Source organism: Lissotriton helveticus, chromosome 4_1 (assembly GCF_964261635.1).
Source record: "Lissotriton helveticus chromosome 4_1, aLisHel1.1, whole genome shotgun sequence".
In the NCBI taxonomy this organism is placed as follows: Eukaryota; Metazoa; Chordata; class Amphibia; order Caudata; family Salamandridae; genus Lissotriton; species Lissotriton helveticus.
In genome coordinates, this window is record NC_136063.1 from 1,231,271,829 (window position 1) to 1,231,287,651 (window position 15,823).

Below are 15,823 nucleotides of genomic sequence, written 5' to 3' on the forward strand. Positions count from 1 at the left end.
ATAAGTGAGAACATTTAGTGGGACAAGTCTTAATTAAAGTTACTTTTTTTTCAATTTAACTCGTTTCAAACATAGGCCATCTGATGCATCAGATGTAAGTGCAAACCACCACAAAATTGGGTATGTCCACATAAAAAACGAGAGCAACAAAACTGAGAGACAAGGAAGACAAGAAGAGGAAAATGTCCTTTATTTTGTTTCTAGGGGAATAATAGGTACAGGGGGAAATAAGTCCAACTCCGATTTCCCTATGTATAACACTGGCCATCATGTAGTAATCTTGTTAGTGATTCTTATGCTAATCATAGCAGTAAGTTCATGGCTGATATTACAGGCTGGAAACTTTGGTTTATTTTCAGGAACATTGTAAAGTTGTATTGGTCGCAACCAATTAGAAATCAGAATGTTTATAGGCTCCACTCTGGTATGCTTATTCTTCTAACAACCTTATGATATTGGATTGCATGTTAATAAAACCTAATGTGCATCTCAGCCATGCTAGACGTGTGTTGATTGATAGCAAATGTATAATTACAAATTTTCCAAAGTTTGCAAGCTAAAATTATTAGGTTCATGTTCATAATCAATGGCGTTATTTTTTTCGGCTTGGGATGAGGTCTAGGATCAAGCACTATCAAAGATTATCTTGTACACCTGGCACCTATCAGATGGGCACTCCTTTGGGTTTACTAAGTTTAATAGAACTTGGACTCTACTTTCTGCATAAGCAGCATGATCACATACCAGTATTGGCCAATGTGAGCTGTAGGCATAATTGAATGCTTCTAGTTGGATGCCATTCTCAATTGGGTTGCTTGTTAAAATGTATCTTGGTTTAGGCTAGGAGTTGGTAGAGTAAACATAACCTCTGGGTTTATCTTTGTGAATCTTGCTTTAATCCTCATGTTTGCCCCCTGCTAAATGTCAGAAATGGTATCAATCTGCCATAGCAGCCTGCTGATTTTAATCAACCTACACTGTGACTACATTATGGACAGTACCTCAGCTACAGTTTGAACCATTATCATAGCTAAACTTTGTTTAAATTTATCAAGCATCATCTGTCCTTATTGCTTGTGACAAGTTCTTCAAATGCCAGGCTCGCAGTTTTTAAGGGTGCATGACTGTTTGATTAAATAGCTATGTATCTCCAGTCCCTAACCACACTAGGGTTGTATGGGCCACTTAATATCTTTTCTGATCACTAATTGCCCTTTAGCTCCAATGATTCACATTTTAACAGTCAATCTACATCCAACCAGCTTGTTCTCTGCTAGTCACTGTCCAAGGTTGCTTGGAAAAATTCAAATGTTATCCCGTGTATAACAGCTTCACTACTGAGAATATATGTCTTTTTCCATAAAAAAAAGTCCTTCCAAAGAAGATACCTTCGTCAGGTCATGCATGAAAATAATAATATGTACAGTAAATTGAAGGATATTTTGTTATATATAAGCCATCCTCAAAGACACAATGGATAATCTATCTATTGTACAGGTATATTAGAATTTATCTGACTCAATATCATTTTAATTGCATGGCTATGTGCTGTCTTCAACTTTAAGTATGGACAATGTCTAAGTATAAGAACATCACAATTTGAATGTTTTCTTTAGTTGGGGGCTAAATAGATTTTTTTACCATATTTCTTCCAAAAACTACAACATATATCTTTTGCTGTATTGCACTTCAATATTCTGCCTGGGCAACAATAATGCTTTCTGGATATCTTGCAAAAATCAGCTAAATAAAGACTAAAAATGAATGTGGGCAAGGTGTAATTTTGTTTTAGTTTATCCTTAGTAGGGTCACTTATTTTAGTATTTTCATAGCAGTTACATGGCCTATAAAGTTCCTATAAATATCCAAAGGAAAGTGCATTCAGTTTTCTCAATGAGTGATCAAACAAAAGCTAACCAAGCATTTTCTCATTCTGAACATTTACAATTTATATTGGACAACAGATGTGTCTGCATGGTCATAGGCAGCCACAAAGTCCACAAATCAGCTTTGAAAAGCAAATTTTCTGCATAAGTACCTCTGGGCTAACTAACATAACATGTGTATTTGTAAAGCGCACGTTCACCCCAACCGGGGTATCTTGGCGCTGAATAACAGATGTTTATTGCTACCCAACTCAATTGTACTCATTTTATCAACCTCAGATGGATGAAAGGCTGATTTGACCCGCCGGGATTTGAACCTGTGAGCATGAGGTCAAACACAGGCCCATGCAATGGATGCATTAGTCCACTGAGCCACCAGACCCGGCTAGTGCAGCACAAACTATTACAAGGCAGTCCTGACATCTGGCAAGAAACCTCCTAGCCCTGGGGGAGAAATGCTACCAATCCCTATCCAAGCTTCTTTTTTAATCAACACTAACTATGCAATAATTATATTCTATCTTTCAGCAAAACAAATAAGCCTATATGTTGATGGGGCAATCCTGTACCCCAAGCCCCCCTTTTGTGCATGGGTCTTTAATAGAGATGTGGCATGATGAAGGAATTCTTTCACTCCTTACCGTATGATAGACTGGTAACTAAGGACCAGATTCACAAAGGTAAACTTAGACTAAAAGTCTAAGTTTTCGACTTTCAGTATTCTCAAAGGTATACTTAGACCTGAAGCCTAAGTTTACTACTCTCTGTATTCACAAAGGTAAGTTACGAGTAGTATCCTAACGTCTGCTCTTGGGTGGAATCTCCGCCGCAAGTGCAAAGATTTCATTGCGCAGCCAGGGTGCACCCTCCGAATGTGGAGACTACACTCTAGGTGCGGAGTGGAATCTTCACACTCGGAGTGGAGGCAGAGATGCTACCTTTGTGAATACCGAAAGTCATAAACTTAGACTTTTGGTCTAAGTTTACCTTTGCAAATACCGAAAGTCTTAAACTTAGGCTTTTGGTCTAAGTGTACCTTTGTGAATCAGACCCAAAATTTGGGACCAGCATCCAAAGGCCTCCTTTAATATATAATACCTTTGCAAGGATTCTTTGACTTTATTGTCCTTTACCTCTATATTTTTATGTGCTTGACTATCTACCACATATAGGGCCAATTCATAAAGTTAAAGCTGGACCAAAAGTCTAACTTTACTACTTTTCGGTATTCACAAAGGTAAAGTTAGACTTAAAATCTAACTTTACTACTTTTCAGTGTTCACAGTAAAGTTAGACTGTTGGTCTAAATTTACCTTTGTGAATACAGAAAAGCAGTAAAGTTAGACTTTTGGTCTAACTTTACCTTTGTGATTACCGAAAAGTAGTTAACTTACACAAAAGAGAATTGGGCCCATAATTTCTCCCTTCTTGAATACCTTATCTTTTAATACAACTTTTGGGTAAGGTACAAGAATATCATAACCAAAATATCTACTGATTAAAATACTGTGCCCTAAATAATGTGCCCAAAAATATTGCCCCGTTAGAGTTAATAATGGAACCTCTACATTCAAAGGAGTAATATTTTTATAAACGATGTCTAACACAAAATATTTGTCAGACAATATTTTTATATTATAAGGGATTGTCTTGACCTAGATTGTGCTCATCATATACCCTGGTTTAAATACATACGGGAAGAACTTAGGAAACTAGGAAGTCCGGATCTCTTCTGTAACCCGAAAACTTAGAAGGAAAAATCTGTCCTGGGCAAAAGAGTCCTTTTTTAGACAGTGGGTGATGGATAGGGAAGCGTTTGAGTTAGGGAAACCCAGTGTACGTAGTTTATCCCCCTGAAAACTGTATTATCTACAGAACCTTATCTTCTAGGACTTCCTAGCTCACATGACAGTTTTTTTGTTACCAAATTTTGCCTTGATTTATTCTACCTCCTCCTTATCCATCCACGAGGGAGCAAAAAAGGCAAGATGTTGCTGCCCTGTGGCTGCAACAGTACGTCTCCACAGGACATGCTTCATTTTTTTTATGTTCTGTAGAAGTTATGAGGTGCCAAGGAAAATATTTTCAATCTGTATTTTAAAAAAAGGTAATTTTAACCAAGTACGACCTGCTTTTACATTTGTATTAATGTTATCATGGAGCACAGTATGACATGTTCTGAGCTTCCTAAAGGCCACAGTAAAGCTTAAATCGATCTGTGACTAATCATCACAGGTGGGTGAAGTATGTAAATATAGCCTTTTATAATGGATTTCTTTGTATTTTATTGTGTGTTTTTGTGATGTATCCTTGTCTTTTATGGTTTTTATAACAGATGAATGAAGTTTTGTTGATTGATTGATTGATTGAATACTGCAAAGTTAAGGAGACTATATAGAAGAAAGAACAACAGTGTTCCCTGTAAAAGTTGGATTTGGAAAAGGTCTATTACTGATAGACCACACCTATATAAAGCAATGCATACTTGAGAAATACAGTCTTAGGAAAAAACATCACTGTATCCATTTAAGCCATTGAAACAATACAACCGAGAATGCTCAGGAAAAATACTAATATGCCTTAATATAAAACCTTAAAAACCTAAAAACTAGATTTGTTGATACTTGTAAGAATTGGCGCCCAATATATGTTTTTTTTTTTTAGGAATAAGGGAAGCCCAATTTGCTATGGGTCAGGGACCTTGGGTACGTTTACAATTGCTATAGACAGTGGTCCCTGTGAAAGCTGGCCTTGCTTTCATAATTGTTAAACCACTGACGGTTAATTCCATAAAATGAATCCAGTCGTATGTTTCCCGCAGTCGGAGGATATTTTTCAAAATAGGCGACCGAGGGAATCTTGGCGCTGGGCCGTAATAGAGGGTCCTGTGGTAGGGTAGCTCAATCGCTGCTCGTAATCCCAGGTTTAATGATTGTGAAAGCACCACCAGTGTCAATACGCTTTAAATGACTGGATTTCTACTGAGGGACTTAGTCCTTCGAAATATCACTCCAGTTTTTACATCACTTAACCTACCAAGTCACCCAACCGTAAACTTGCTACCAAATGTACTAAGATAAGAATTATGTACTGTCTTGGGCAGAAAAGTATACAGGCATGACATTTCTAATGTCCTGACAATGATCCCTCTATTCTGACATAGGAATCAAAATGCTGTTGACAATTTGCACACCATATGCATGTTAATATACTGTATAGCTTTACCGGCAATGGTGTTTCATAATATCTAAGTTGACTACAATTTTATGTTCACAGACTTTTTCCTGTTGCCTGAACTGTTTTCCTTTATTTTTTTGTTTGTCTTGTTGTGGTAGTAGGACCCAGGTGGTGTGCCACTTGTATTGTGTATGTATGTTTTTCTTTCTATACTTATTGATTATTAAAATTCTGTCCGGCTGGACAAAGAATATAGAACCTATCTAGTCTATATTTACTATCTAGTATATCCAGTAGATGTCTAGGGACCACTGTCTTTAGCAATTCCCAATACATGTGGGCATACCTATGGTAAGAAAAAAGACAAACAAAAGTGCTTTCAGTTGTTTCCTAAATTCCTGAAAAAACAAAATATAAATAAGACATTGCAAAAAAACATGGAAGAAGTACCAAAATTGAGACAAAGAAGAATTTCATGTTTTGTTTTGCCAATGATTAAATTTTAATAATTCATTAGAACCCAATCTATGTTCAATCAATTCTTAAATACAAACAGTATATTGTAAAATCAACAAACTGTAATTAAATGAAAATCGCAAATAAAGGTTCCTGCCACAGCATCCAGCAAAATGTAAATTACCAGTTGAAATGACACAATTTGGAAACTATCAATACATTACAATGTTTAGGCCAACTAAATAATAAGGACACTTGAATTGTCCATATAAAAAACTATAATAAATAGTGGCAATGAAGCTATGGATAAAACATTTCACTTGTTCAGACTCTTAGATAGAGTCTTAAAAGCAAGGTTTACATTACTATAGGATATGGAGGAGATGCCTTCAGCCCAATAAATGCAAATTAAGAGCCAGAAAATGTGAACATGAAATCTGAAAGAATTTCTTATGGACAGAGAAAGCAATGCCAAAATAGGACATTTGAATCACACTCTCCTACATGGAAATAACTGAAATGGTGCAAAGAACATCACTGTTGTATGTGGATATACAAAGTATATTAGTAAAGTAATATGTGTGTGTAAGAAATCATCAGTCTACAGCCCCAACCCTGGTGCTCCTGCACTTAATGTTTAATGTTTGAAAATACCTAAAGGAAATTCCTCAAATACAGTGTCACGAAGTGTGTCAAATGCAACTCTCATATTAATATCAAAGGCTAAGAGGAAATCAAACATGACACAACAAGCAGATAGGGCACTGGCAAAGTAAAAATTGATTCCCTAGAAGGTGAGTTTAATTGTGTACTACAAAGGTATAAATTAAAGGGTAAAGCAAATGAGAAGAGGAGGTTGCATGTGATTGTAAGAAAACATGATTCACTGTTTGGAGACAATCTAAAGTCATGCTGCAATGGAAAACATGACCTAAATCCACACAAAATGTCATGCATGCCCTTGTCAGTTTCCTCCTCTTCTGCCATAACTTCATAAGAATAATCAACTAAGGATGAAAAGTGGCATAATAGTAGAGTGACTACAAAAAGCTCATTTCCACAGGTGCATGAGGTTCCACAAGGTTTGAAAGTAATGTTCATCTAATCAATCTCATCTACATCAAACCCACTCTTGTGATAGATTTTCTAGAACCAGCATTTTCAATAAACATAAGATGTTGGATTGATACACTTCTCAAACTTGGGGAAATCTGACATTAAACTAGTAGTTAAAAATGTGGCCCAACTACCAAATGCCTTTTGCAGTCTTCCTAAGATATTTGTAAGTTCAGAAAAAAAAGCCGTGCCGTTATTTCAGACATAGTAGTCCATGGTAAAGCAAGTGTATCACAGTCACATATACCTAAAATGCAATATTCTGTCTCTATCACTTCCTCCTCCTGTCAAGCATCTTTACCTAGCTAGCATGTTTGTTCCCAAATGCTGCACCCCTCATAATGTTAAACAAACACAGGGATTACACATTTAACATTTGTCCATTATGACTAAAACTGACATCTTCAAAATGATGCTAAACACATTTTCCAATATCAAGAACAAAAGGCTAACGTTCACAAAGTTGGCAAAAAAATAAAGTAGTTACTTTTGCAAACGTGGCCAAACTTTTTTGAGCATATCAAACACACTAGGACTGTCCAATATTCCCCAGGAGACTGGGTATAAACTTAATCGTGAAACAACAGGCTCCAGAAGGAGTCACTTGTATATACTCTGAGTTGAGTTGGTATAAAAATGCAACGTATATTGAATTAAATATGACATACTCTTAATGAGGCATACCAAATAATTAATTATAGAAACGTTTTCTTAAATACAAATACGACTTCAGCAATAACTATCAAAGCATTATACATATTCTATTACACCATTACTTAATCAGGATCCAAAATAAAACATTGTGAAGAACACAGCTGACCCACATTAATCACAAACGTCAATTTGTACTGTATTTAGAAATGATGAATGGGAATTGGTATATCCACCTAATATACAACCTTTCTGACTATAGTCCATATAAAATGTAAAATCTAGTTGTAAATAATTAGTCGAATGATGGAAGTTAGAGAGGATGTTCTGTTAACATTTTGGTCTCAGGTGGTTAACGAGTCCGCAAGATCATCATCAGGACTGAGTGACTGAAACTAAGCTAAGAGGACAGGCCCTTCAGGAACTTGAGATATCATCAAACACTAAGCCATGTTCTATTTATAAAAAATCAATCCAACCCAATGTTTGTATGACTGAAAGTTCTGCAATCCTTCAATAATTTACGAATGCAGTCACGGAGCATCCGACCAGCAGTTGTCTCAATCAATGGAGGAAAGAACTCCCCCAATTTGCCACCAGGGGAGCAGAAAGACTGTTGCACACATTATGGGGTGTGGTCCCAGACCGATCTCTGTGTCCGTCACCAGCCCCTTCTTTTTTGGACTATTTTCCTGTCCTTGTGACTAGTGGGCCTTCTGCTCTCCCAAGGGCAGAAAGACCATTGGGTTTCTTGTGGGGTGCATGCATCGATTGTGGCATGCGTTGTGCTGAGGAGCTAATCATTTATTGGCCACCCACCCCCCTACATTTTTCTTTGGTCTTTTGTCTCGGATGTCTAGTAGGATCTCTTCTCCACTGGATGAGTGGATGGGAGAAAATGTTGACACAGCCCTCAGAGCAGCAAGTCTCTTGCATCTAGGGATGGGGCAAATAGGCCCATGCTCTGGGGCTATTCCCCCCCAAAAACAGTAAAAACACCTTTCTATTGCATTCAGTGGGCTTTTTGCAACTGCTGGGGGGAGACTAATTGAGGTAAACAACCCCTATCTGCCCACAACGGTTAGCTGAAAGGCTGTAAAGCTGGGGATGGAGGAGCACAGGCCCATACCCATATACCCCCACAAAAGTAAAAACTGCATTCCATTGTGTACAGTGGACATCCTGCCACCAGGGTGGGGGGCAGATTGGGAGCAAACACCACCTATTCAGCTTGCAAGTGGGCCGAAAGTCTGTTCTGCCCATGGGTGGGGGACAACACAGGGCCATGCTTGAGGGGCACTTTCACCTCACACATGAGTTAAAACATTATTCCCTGAAGTCTAGTGGAAGTTTTGTTCTTGGGCAGATTAGGGGAGACAACCCCCTTAAGTCTGCCTCTAGGAGGGGCAGAAAGACTGCTGTGCTAATGGGAAGGGGAGAGCACAGCTCATATGCAGGGCAAGTGATTCTCTCCCAAAACAAACATTTCAGATTACATTTCCTGATGATTAGTGGGTTTTCTGCCCCAATCAGGGTATATTTGAGGTACATACCCCTCTGTGCTGCCCCTGGAGGACAGAAAGTCTGTCCTGACCTAAAGGTGGGAGAGAGAACAAGCCCGTGCCCACAATGGGGAGATCATATCTGGTGTCTTGTGGCCTTTCTGTCCCCCAGGGGAGCAGATCATGGGTAAATACCGCTATCTGCCACCTAGGACGGGCAAAACCCCTGTTGTACCAATGGGCATGGATCTGAGCCCTGGTTCATGCCCAGAGGGACCACACCCTACCCCCAAAAACAGGAGAAATGACTCCCCCTTGTGCCAAGTGGACTTTCTTCCCACTGGTGAAGCAGAATGTTGGTAAACACCCCCTGTTTACTGCCAAAGGAGAGCAGATGTCTGTCCTGCCTGAGGTAAAGGGAAGCACAGATCCAGGCCCATGGTGGGGAGGCTGCCCCCAAAAAACTGTAACAGCAATATTCCTTGGTATTTAGTGAACTCTCTGCCCACCTAGGGACGCAGATTTTGGGTAAACGCCCCCTATCTTTCTCCAGGAGTTGTGCCCATGATAATGGAGGAAGCACAAGCTCATGCCAAAAGGGGTCATTTATCAAACTGTCCGAACACTAATTACAATCAAGTAATACTACTAAACATAAATCAGAAAACATCAGGCAAACATTTCACTCACTAATCACTAAATAATTAAAAATCAACCTTAGTCGTGAATCGTTCTGCAGTGGAAACCTTAAATACATTTGGAAAGTCACACTGCGAAGCAATATGACACATACCAATGGTAGACTGTGTGGTTTTAAATGCTGATTATGTGACACAATACGGTGAGTATCAAAAGAAGCCAAGTACAGAAGCCTAATATAATTTTTAATGTTGATGTGAAGCTGATACCTAAAACTAAATTGGCAGCAGACACTCTGGGGGACTCAGAGGGCGCACTTACTGCTTGAAATAATTCTTTATTTATTTTTTAATTAATCTTTTCCACACAACATAAAAAAACTTACAAAGCTACAGGATATATGTTGGTTGCAAGGTTCACCTGAAATTTAAAAATTCAAGTCAAAGAATGAATACTGACAGTACAATACAATACTGAGTCTGACAGTCAGCCACTGATCACGTTAGTATCTCCTGTTATTTTGAATGTAGACTTTGATAGCAATATTGATTCTGACCCAGACACTGTTACTGGTCCTGTAGAGGACGATTCACCTCTAATTGAGCACACACCTCGACCTGTGCGTGCCTGTGTGAAGAATCAACGGAAACAGGGAGGTCAAAGACCAAGAGCGAAAAGGAAAAGAACATTATCTCCAGGTCCCGCGAGAGCTCCCCCAAAGGCAGCAGGGGACGGGACTGTAAGAAATAAAGGAGAGGATGAATTGTTTGCTAAACTGCTTGAGGTTGTAGAGGGCAAACTTATCGAAATTGTAAAACCTCTGATCTCAAAACTAGATAAGCTTCAGGCGGAAGTTAAAAGGCTTGGAGGTCTGCAAACTAAGCTGACGGAGGAAATAGGTAGTCTTAATACTTTAATATCTGCAAAAAACACTATAGAGGGTGTTGATCATGCCGTAGAAGGGATATCTGGCGTGTTGACTGATCTAGCCCATACGTTGGCCCCCAAAGCTAATCATAATATTACAACAGTAGAAGGGTGCCCGTTGTCAGTTAATATTCCACAAGCACAAGCCCACGGTACAGACCCTCTCCAATTTATTGAGGAAGCTTCACCTGTTGTATTAGTGTTAGCTAATGTACCCCAGTTGGATGACGGCATCATCGAGTCAGCCAGCTCTCTGAGTAGTAAGGCCCTTCACTGGCTCTCTGGTAATATGAGGTTAGCGCCTGGTGGTTTACAGCAATTAGCGCATGATATCAAAACAGTTAAACGTATTCCCTGGATAGGGAACCGCCCTAAAAGATTTAAAGGGGATTGCGTGGCGATAACATTTGCTCATCCCAATATACTTCCCAATGTTTTAACACATATTTTTCCACCTCAGCGTAGAAGAGGTACGGTGGTTCCCCTAACATTAAAATTTTTCCACGGGGAACAGCAAAATGTAACCCTACCGAAAACGCCAGCATTGGGATGGGATAACAATTTGATTAACAATCTGAATCTGCATAATCGCTGGGCATCCCCCTTAGTACCTAGTCTGCTATTGCATAATAGATTTGATGCCCTGTCTGGTCTTAACAACTGCGATTGACAAGAGGTCAGACATGAGTCTGTCGCAGTGGTTGCAGGAGTAGATTTACATCAGCCCCCAATTACAATTGGTAGTATACTGCCTAAGCCTGTGGGTACATCCCGCAATACCTTAGTGGGGGCATCATCAACAACTTGCTTTATTGCCAGTTGGAATATAGCAGGACTGGTTTCCAAATTAAATGTACCAGGGTGGTTAGAACTAATTAGAACATTTGATATCTTATGCTTACAAGAGACCTGGTGTTCAAATTTCCAGGGGCTTGACGGGTTTGTAGCCTATGAGCTACCAGCAGTGGCAACTACTTCAGGGAGGGCCAAAGGAGGTTTGCTAACTCTGATTTCTGTGAAAATGCGAATCAGGGTGAAGGAATATATTATAGTGGGCAATAATTCTCAATTACTATGGTTAGCGGATGAGGCAGGTAAAAATATTTTGTTGATTAATATGTACAATAACGTTTTTGATGCCAGTAGATATACGGTTATTGTAGAACTTGATGTCGCAATCAAACAACTGATGAAAAGCTCCAATACGGTTTTTGAATACATATATGTTGGTGATTTTAATACTTCTGTTTGCCCTCTCTCTAATCAAAGGTTGTGTGGTAATTTGAATCGTGTTGGAGAGCCAGTTATGCACTTCAAACATAATACATATGGTGAAACTCTGAACTCTTTCCTATTCGCCTTTGACTTAGAGATTTTAGAGATTGAACAGGATGGGAAGGGCGTTAGTTTGCCAACCTTTGTAGGGCGAGGGGCGAACACTGTGATTGATTTTATTTGCATGTCTTCCGAATTAGCTGATTTTAGTTCCGATGTCAAGGTTGTAGATTATATGGTTAGTGACCACAACTGTCTTGTTATTGAAACAAGGTTTTGGAAAGCTTGTATAATTCCAGATAGTAGTGCTATTTCAAACATTGAAGTACATAGGCCGAATGGATTTAGAATAAGGTGGGCAGGGGATAAGGCTGAAGTAACCTCAAATTGCATTATCTCCTGTTGTCTAAATGATATTATTTCTATTACTGATGAGAATTCAAATATGATGGCCTGTATTTCCTATTTTACAAAAATCAATGTTTTTATTAGCAGTAAGTTTACTAGGTCTGCTGGAAATTTTAACTACAAGGCCAGGGGATGGTTTGATAACGCATGCACTGTGGCATTGAAAACATTAAAAAAAGCATTATCCACAAAACCTAGAGATAAAACAGTTGTAGTTAAGCTTAGATCTGACTATAATTTAGCTCTTAGGCAAAGGAAAGCCGAATTACGTGAGGAAGCTTGGGAGCGATTTGATCTGGCGGCTGTATCGAATAACTGTACGCTTTTTTGGGCAGCAGTAAATAGCCCTTTTCTAAGAGATGATAAACTTCCCACGTTAACCTCAAACGTGGGTAAGGAGTCATGGGTACAGCATTTTTCTGCCATTTTTAATCCTGATACGGTAACGTTGCCGGAAAGTTGCTCTTGGCCAGTACTTAATTTAGATATCACCTTACAGGAGGTCCTAAGTAGTATCAGGGCTAGCAAGGGCGGTAAGGCCCAGGGACCCGATGGTGTCCCAGTTGATGTATATAAATTTGCGCCCGAGACTTGGGGGCCAGTACTAGCCAAAGTTTTTAATGCCGCTGTTCGCTATACTATTCCGTGTACCTGGTCCGAATCCATAATAGTTCCAATTCATAAAAAAGGGGACCGAGGAAACGCCAAAAACTACCGGCCAATCTCGTTGTTGGATTCGTCGGTTAAGATTATGAGTCGTGTACTCCTCGTTCGATTGGAAGAATGGGCTGAGTCTAATAAAATAATGACAGACTGCCAATATGGGTTCAGGAAAGGGAGGGGTTGCATTGAACAATGCTTAAATCTGGAGCTACTGATTGGGAAATATACCCGTGCGAAAAAGGGTTCACTTTACCTCTGTTTCGCTGATCTGAGCAGTGCTTTTGACCTAGTGGATCACGCCATATTATGGACTACCTTGTTAGAAATGGGAGCACCCAGGGAAATCATATATTTTCTGGCCCGTTTATATGAGAGGCTTAGCTCGTGTGTCCGGTATGGGCCCTCGGGCGAATGCACAGACAAATTCAAGGTCAGGAGAGGTATCAGACAAGGGTGTGTATTGGCACCCTTGCTCTTCACTCTGTTCATTAACGAAATAGACTCGGTCTTACAGAGGGCGCCAGCCGACGCACCTAGAGTAAACACAAGTACCATCCCTGTGTTACTCTATGCGGACGACGCTGTGCTGCTCTCTAGGACTCCCCGGGGTCTACAGCTTTTGATTGATAAATTTGTGGCCTTTATTGAGAAAAGAAAGTTGGTCATTAATAAAAGCAAGACATTTGTGATGGAGTGCGGAGCTAGCAAGGTAAAAACTAAAAAACCCTATAGGTATCTCATTGACGGCCAAGTGGTGCAGTCCGTGGAAAACTTCTGCTACCTGGGAGTTAATTTTTCCAAAAATGGTCGCTGGGACGTCGAGCACAAGGTGGTGCGCGACAAAATGATCAGGAGCGCCAATGGAATATTTGCATTCGCAAGTAAGTTAGGTAGTAGAAGGCCTAAAGAAATGCTCAAGATTTTTGAAGCCAGGTGTCTCTCGGCTGCCCTCTACGGAGCAGGGGTATGGGGGGTATCCAGGGTCGAATCCCTCCAGGTTGAAGAGAATATGTTTCTGAAAAAATTGTTGTGTCTCCCGACTTCTACTGCTAATAGTTTGGTCCATAAAGAACTAGGACTACATCATATAAATGATCTATTATTGTTGAGACCTTTGATGTTGTGGCGTTCAGTCTGGATGAAAGACGAAACCTCATTTAATAGGGCCATTATTGAGGATTGTTTACGCCTAGACTATTTTCTTAAAATCCCATGGATTAAGTACACAATTGATTCTTTCTCTAGTGTATTTGGGCTTAACGTTACATTAGATCACTGTTCTGCCTCGGATCTCTCCAAGGAGAGTCTGAAATTAACTTTTTTAAATCATTGTGCAGAAAGACGAGCTACGGATGATCTTAAACTTTCTACTTGTATACGTTATAACCATTTGAATGAATCTGTGGGCCTACACCCTTACCTCGTCCAGGTGACCAAAGGGCAACATCGGTTTGTTCTCACCAGGATGAGGATGGGTACGGTCCACCTACTGGTTGCATTCCCTGAGATTAAGAAGCGCCCTACTGGTCCATGTCGGTGCGACAATATTTCAGAACAAAGCACAGAGCACTTTTTGTTTATATGCAACCTGTATAGCGAATGTCGTAAATTCTTTTTAAAACCTCTATTTATTAAATTTGGAGCAAGAACTGTTAAAGCGGCAATGAAATTACTTTTTAACTTGCATCACCCTGACATCTGTTTTTATACGGCTAGTTTTTTACTCAGGGCCATCAGCTATAGGAAAAGCATGATTTTTTAAATATATTTATCAATATTCTTATTCTATCTTATTTATTGGAAAATTTTTAAATGTGTTATTTGCTTGTTATATGTATCTTACCGTATTTGTAGCTGATTGCGATTGATAAAGTGTATTTTCTTTTATTTGTATTGTTGTATGTACTTTTATGGACATGATTTACATGTTCCGAATAAAGTTTTGAAACTTGAATACTCAAAATTAAACCTCACTCTGTTATGCTCTACCAATGTTCCATCTGTGGCAGAAAGTATGCACATATATTTCAGGGTTATACTAGTACAGCCCACCTCTAAACTCAGAACTGCAGTCAATGCTCCATTATAAAACCCTCACAATCCACAAAATATGCAGTAATATTATGCCACAGCTATAACAATGGAATTGCTAGGCCTTACTTCAATTCATTGTGAATGAGGTTAACTCTACCCTAGAAGTGCATTGAAGAAAGAAAGAAACAAAAATGCATGAAAAAATGCATACGGTATGTCTCAGGCGCTAAACCCACTTGGCCTCCTTCGGGATAAATACACAAGTAAAGCAAAATGTGCATTGCGAGCTATTACTCCTTTCTGGACCAAAAGACACAAAATAAATGTTATTCTGATGTTGTGTCAGATCAGAAAATGGAGCCAAGCAGCAGGAGAACTGGCTTAGGCTTTTCAGACGCATCATTTGTGAACTTGAAAATGTTGCCAAGAAACATTCTTTCTTGCCAGAGTAACATATAATGATTTGCACTCAGGGAAACAAGGTGGAACAAAAGTCGTGCTTGCTTGATTTTAAAACACATTGCACTGGTGCTTAATGAATTGCCACATCCTTCATCCGCAGTCCATCCTTGTGAAGCTAATGGCACATAACGCTGCCAACATCGGTGGCTGCATTATCTAATCCTGTAACTGCCTCCTCCAAGGAAAGCAGCTACAGCTAAATGCAGGCAGATATGAAATTGCTGCATGGGCATTTTCACGGATGAGTAATTTTCATGACAATATCTCTTCTGCATTCTATTCCGCTTGAAAGGTGTCATCTTGCATATTTCATTTATTTCGCGACACTATATTTGCATGTCATGGTTTGAAAGGCGCAGTATAAATGTTGTGAAATGTGGTAGGTGTGTGAGCTATTTTGTTTCTTTCACAGCTTTCTTGATTACAAATGCGATACATAAACACTGAAAAGTATCAGTCTCTTGCGCATGTAATTTATATAAACTGTTATGTTGCATCAGAGTTCTAGGTTGCGGTGAGAGTGTGGAATATGAGAACACCAGCCACAGAAACTTCTTGGTCTAAAGGGAATACCATACACATGAGCAGAAAAAATATGAAATTTTAAAATGTAAAAGTTCAAATTTT

General features: G+C 39.3%; 1 protein-coding gene across 1 annotated transcript in view; it reads right to left on the minus strand.

Annotated features, from left to right (window-relative positions):
• VSTM2A (V-set and transmembrane domain containing 2A) overlaps nt 1–15,823 on the minus strand; it is a 122,747-nt gene that overhangs the window by 79,775 nt on the left and 27,149 nt on the right.